The following is a 6,101-nucleotide window of genomic DNA, read 5'->3' as shown; positions in this document are numbered from 1 at the left end:
GTATTTAATGTTCAATTATTGACAAAATTCATGCAAAGGAATGGCTGCAGAAAGCAGAGCCATTATCAGTTTTGAGGACAGAGGGTAGCCCCATTATCAAGAAAGTTTTTATGCAGTGATCAATTTTCATTCAGTAAAATAGCAATAAATGTAAATTAATCGTTTAAAGGAAAAGTCATTTGCAGTAAGCAGAATCAAATGACAAGTATATTAGACATTACATGAAACATATGTTACACAAGACTGACATATATTCATTCATCTTGCAAATATTAATTTACACAAAACTGACACATATTCATCCATCCTGCAAATATTTCTTGCATCAAGACAGACAACAGATAACACATAATTTGAGCTAAAAATCTTATCAAAAAGTTATCAAAAACAAAATTAGATCAAGGATCAAAAATCAAAAGTCAAAAGGTGTTAGAAAAATGTTAAAATAAACTGCAAAGTGTTCATCTTCACATCTCCTCATGGCAGCGTCAATCTGGAAAATATTAAAAACTGGCATACAGCAAAAAATTACTAAGGTAAGGATAAAAGTGAAATTCTTACTTTTTTTAACCTTAAAGAAATCAATTCTATTATTCAATTTAATAAAATCAATTTGGATTTGCAAGAAAAGGTTTGGAAGGGATTGCTTTATATGTAGCAACCTCTGTCAGTAAAAATTTTAAGGTTCAGAATTCTGTATAAATTTTGTGAAAAAGAAAATAAAACTGAAGTTTCTTTAATACAGAAGGTCTGTAGGCCTGAAAAATAAAAACTATTATACAACAGAATTATTAAAACAATAATATAATATAACTTGTAGAATAGCATAGCGCCTCCTAGTGGAGACACCATCATTACTTTATAGATTGCAACTATTGTTCCAGGTTGCAATCAGTAATACTCTGAGCTTACTTTCAATGTGGAATATCAGAATAGAATTTCTTCATATAATTATTAGAATAGGAAATTAAACACGCTGTTTGCTCAGCTCTGTCTGCTGCATGCTAAAGTGACTGTAACTACTATTAATCTGTCTGAGTTATAACATATATAAACTAGAGAGAGAAACTGCAGTACTAAGTCCAGTTTTTTTTCCTTTCGTTTCAAAAGTTCTCCCTCCCTCCCCCATGAGTGGCTAGCAAGAGTTACAGAAAAGGGGGGGGGGGGGGAGGAGGAGCAGTGTTTCTCAAAAGAAAAGAACTGCACCCAAGGAGTTAATCCTTCAGTCAATAGGAACTTAAAGATAGCTTTGTTTAACAATTGACCACAGACAATGGCTGGCTGATTCTTTGCAGACAGACACCACTTCAATTCACTTTAGGGAGAATCACAGTAAGAATATAAGTTCTGTACGCTAGCAATTCAAACTATAAACTTAAATCTCAGAGAAATGGAGTCATTTTAAATGTGAGCCAAATTAACTTTGCAAAAGGGAAATTTTCACATGAAATTTACACAGAATATTATTCAAATTTCAGTACAGTTTTAACATAAGGTTCTGCATTCACTTTGTGGGGGAAAATACTCTCAAAGTATGCAGATTTTTTGTAACTGAATTCAAATAGAAACTACTCCTTAAGCATGCAGTCCCTCTGCAACTGAACATCGAAGACCAGGAGAAACCATTTTTTTCCAAATTTGTACTGTCTGTTAATAGAAACCATTTTTTTTTTAAATCTGTACTGTTTGTTAAGGGAAACCATTTTTTCCAAATTTGTACTGTTTGTAAAGAGAAACCATTTTTTTTTTCATAGTGATATTTTCTTTGCTTGTAACGCAGGAGTCTAATTAAATCCTTTTTTTCATATTGATATTTTCTTTGCTTGTAACACAGGAGTGCAGCTGCCTGGCCCAAGGTCTTACACGCTGATTTCTTTGAAGACCTGGGGGCATAGCCACTGCTCATGGCACTCAACTCTATTGCTGCCACACCTAGTTCTTTGTTTCTTTCTGTAATGGGAAAGGCTTGAATCCCTTTCAATAATTCCTCCCTTGTGAGATTTCCATGTTCTAGGTGGTATCCCATGCTGACCGCTGCACATAAATTGTTACTGGGAGCAGTGGTTTGAGATAGTAATTTACCTGCACAAATTGATGATGCAGAATTAATGACTGGCTCAGGCAATGGCAAATGAAGGTTCAGGGAGTGGTTAGTGGGGGAAGGGGGTTGCAGGCAAGATGGAGGAAGGCTAGTTTTTCTGACCTCTGTGTTTTCAGTTTCCTGGGGCCTTTTCTCTGAGGTGGACGCAGAGGAAGCCACAGGAGCCATGTGAGTGTGCGTCCCCAGATGTTCTATTTCATTTTCTGTCCCCCTTTGTTCATGGTTCTTTTCTGGGATGGGGAGGGCTTGAAGTCCTTCTAATAATTCTGTTTCTGTAAGGTTTTCTTTCTGCAGTTTCTGCTGAAATTCAATGCTAATCGCCCCACCCAGGCCAGGTGGTGGCTCTATTGTTCTCAAGGACTGCTTTTCTAAAGAAATGGGGAAGGTGTGAATTGCTTGTGCCTTGGGTGTAGGTATGGGGAGCTGAGGATACAAAGAATTTGCTGTCTCTGAGGAAGACTGAGAAGATGGGGGAAGGGAATGTCTGCCTGCTTCTAAAAGCACATGGTTTGAAACTGCTGTTTTTAAACCTTTTTTTTCTACCATGTGTTCGATGGCCTCTGTACATTTTTGCCATATTAATCTTTGCTTTATGGGAGCTCTGGGAGCCGTATGAAGATAATTGCCGATTGAGATCCATTCCTGGGTATTTAGAGTATTTAGACTTCCAGCCTCCATCGAATACCAAGGCAACGGCAAGCTATTTCACTTATTAATTTTTCTAAGTCCCCCAGGCTGACTTGCGCTATTTTTCTTCTGGTGATGAAATAATGATTATTGATGATTTGCTGCAGCTCTCTGGCATGTAGCCGCTGCTGTACAGTCAAATCACTGCCCATGCTTACGAGTGTGGGGAACAAACTTGCTGAGAAATACTTTTAAAAATTACTAAGAAGTACTTTTTTTAAAAAAAATATTACGATTGCAAATCTGTTGAACGGTACGTACCTTTAAGCTATGACCAGCCGAAATAAGCATGGAGTTTATCATCACGTCGGGGTCACCAGATGTAGGAGTAATGAAGAGGCACATCAGACAGCTTTCATGGCAGGCAGGAAGAGGGAGAAGGCAAAGAGGGTTTGTCCTCAGAGCCTCTTCCTTTTATTGTACATTCATACAAAGGCAGATGATGTGTCATTACATGATTGGCTACTTTCCCATAGCAACAGAAGAGTCATTACACCATTGGCTTTGGCTCAGGGGGTGTGCACAGATCATAACATTGGCTGCTGAATTCTATACCTCCTGACTTTGTCCTGCCTCTGACTAGGGAACACCCAGCCCCTCCCCCAGGAATTCAGGGCCAACAGGTATCCTTTCCCAGGCAGAGACTTAAGCACAAGTGATGCTTTTATTCAGGCAAAGGTCAGGGAGAAGGGAAGTTAATGTTTAAACCCTGATGAAATGGCTTGCTGGCAAGCGCATATTTCCCACAATTTATCTTCAATTTTTATATTTTATATTCTGCTTTTTGGCACCAGTGGGATTTGAATGCTGGTTTGTAACTTACTTCTTTAACCACTAGGCTACTCCTCCCCTATAAAATATGGGACTGGTGGTGGTAGTGGTGGGGAAAGAGAGAGACCTGAGCCCATGTGAATGATTTCAGTGAATTAGTTCTAGTTTAAAATGTGTGAGCAGCAGTGCTGGTCATCTCTGTTAATCCTAGAAGAAATGGGGAACAAGCAGCCTTGTCAATGAGCATCACCTGTACTTTAACAAATTCATTTTAAAAGGCCTGGGCGCACTAAAGCTGGGCTGGCGTGCAGCAAGGGGACTCTATAAGCAGCCCATGGATGCGTGTATCTCCCGCTGCACGCACAAGGCAAACGTTTCTAAAAAGGAGTGGAGCATGGGTGGGGCATGGGTGGGGTCGGGGAAGGCCAAGAGATGTGCGCGTAAATACTTATGCACACATTTGTGCACCAGGGTCCCCTGCCGCTTAACTTTACTACTGCTATGGATGGCGTGCAAGTAATAAAATAAAATGTAGGCTAGTCAGTGGGTCAGGGCTAACAGGAGAAGGGGGAGTATTAAACCAGGGGAGTTTGGAAGTCCTATCTCTAAACTGGGTGAACTGGGAATAAACTGGGAAAACTAGCTATGGTGTCGGCGCATGCCCCTTATAAAACTCCCCCACTGGAACAGTAAACACAGCATTTGCACGCACATTTAAAATTGTGCGCACATGCACACACGTCCAGGCTATTTTATAATGCACACGCATAGATGTGTGTATGTTATACAATGGGCGTGTCTCTGGACAACGCGTGCACATATGCGCCCACGCATCAGTATTAAAGTTGCCGTCCCTGCGAATTAAGACTTCTGCCTTCTCAACCTGCTGTGTAGGCATTAAATCTTTCCAAGCAAGAAAGCATAGTGTAATTCCCTGAAAAAATGAGCTAAACAGCATTCATTTTCTTATTTGGACAACGATCCAGAGATGGGTTCAAAAACTGCAGTACAGAATTGTACAAATCCTAACTTCTATCTTTGACCTCAGTCCATTGCTCGCCCATGAGCATGGTTTATTGAATTACATTCTTAGTTCATGAAAATAACAAGAGCACTTCAAAGTGCTATTTCTCCCAAGGAATAAACTGTAAATCAGAAAGAATGAGGAATATGTTAATGATTCTTGCAACAACAGACTGGCACCTATCACGTCGCGCCTGCTGATTGACCTGGCGTCGGGAGTGGCGACGTCATCAGGATGCACCCCCACGCTGGGGCACCCGATTGGCTGGGGCAGCATGCATCGTGATGTTGGGGGGGTGGGGGAGGGGAGGGTGACTGGTGGGCACTTTGAATTCCACCAGCTCCGCGTGGTCCAGTCTCTTCCTCCTTGTCCCCGACAGAGCTGTTTCTTCCTCCTTCGTGCGGCGATCGCACCGGCTCTAACCCAGCGGGCCGAGGGTTGAGCTGGTGAGTAGTACTGAATCAGCATGCCCATTCCTTTTCATTTAAAAAATAAGAAAATAAATAAATAAATTCCTTACCCGTTGGGGATTCTAAAGCTTGAAGCTTTACCCCTGTTTCCTCTTAGCTCCCCCCAAAAAAAGCCTTTTTTTCTTGATCCGTTTATTCAGCTCATTCCTCCTTTGGCTCAATCCCCTGCTTGCTCGGGCTCAACCTCAGCTCCCAGCTCTGCTGCTGGAGCTGCAAGTGTGCCTACAGCCTGTCCAGCTCTACCCTCAGAGGGTCAGTCACTTCTGACCCAAGATGAAGGTAAAGTTAAGGGCTGGGGGGTCGCAGAGGTTACTAGGTGATTCACTCTTAGGGAGATAAGGTAAAGGTAGCAAATCAGATGACTTGACTCTCTTCCCTTTCCTGCTGGCCATGCAGCAAGGTAAGCTATGTGCAGTTACCCGGGGCTCTCCCCACGTAGCAGCGCAGCCAGTTCATCTCCCTCCCCCTCTTTTTGGCTGGCCCCCCTGCCTTTTCATCCCCTCTCCTATTCGGGGATCCCCCCCCCCCCATTCGTCTCCCTCTGAGATTCCCTCTGAGCCTCCCCCCAGTGCTGTGTTGAAAGGAGCAAAGGTTAGTACTCCCCTTGATACCTCGTGATCCCCTCGTGGCCTTTTCAACATGCATTTGGTTAAGGTAATGCCATTTACTTCATGGCATCTAACCAACCTCATCACTCCATGATCTCTGACTACCCATCTGCTTGGGGGGAGTTGGTAAACATGGAGGGATACAGCGTTGCAATGCCGTGGGCAGTTGCCAGGGACGAGAGCTCAAAACCCAACCAGCAGTCTGTAGGGGCAGTGCCACCAAACTGTTGAGGCAACTGGGGAAAGGGGGAGAGGAGAGCAATACTTAGAATTGCCCCTCATGGTCCTACGGAGCATGACTGCCCCTTCCTTTGCCCCCATTGGCCCCCGTGTCCGGGTGGGGCAAGGGGCAAGCAGATTCGGTGGTGGCGTTCATGTAGCTCCCTAATATCTCTGAGCAAGCCACCTTGGATGGCTGATCAGGGGCAGGAAGCTGCATC

At 43.0% G+C, this 6,101-nt stretch overlaps 1 non-coding gene across 1 annotated transcript; it reads left to right on the top strand.

The window, feature by feature from the left end:
- The first annotated feature begins 5,621 nt into the window (after window positions 1–5,621).
- Window positions 5,622–5,747, top strand: LOC115086392. The gene has a single exon (XR_003855267.1). It is a non-coding gene; the product is annotated as a U6atac minor spliceosomal RNA (small nuclear RNA).
- The last annotated feature ends 354 nt before the right edge of the window (window positions 5,748–6,101 follow it).

This window comes from Rhinatrema bivittatum, chromosome 2, assembly GCF_901001135.1.
Source record: "Rhinatrema bivittatum chromosome 2, aRhiBiv1.1, whole genome shotgun sequence".
NCBI lineage: Eukaryota > Metazoa > Chordata > Amphibia > Gymnophiona > Rhinatrematidae > Rhinatrema > Rhinatrema bivittatum.
This window is presented reverse-complemented; position numbering and strand designations above follow the sequence as displayed.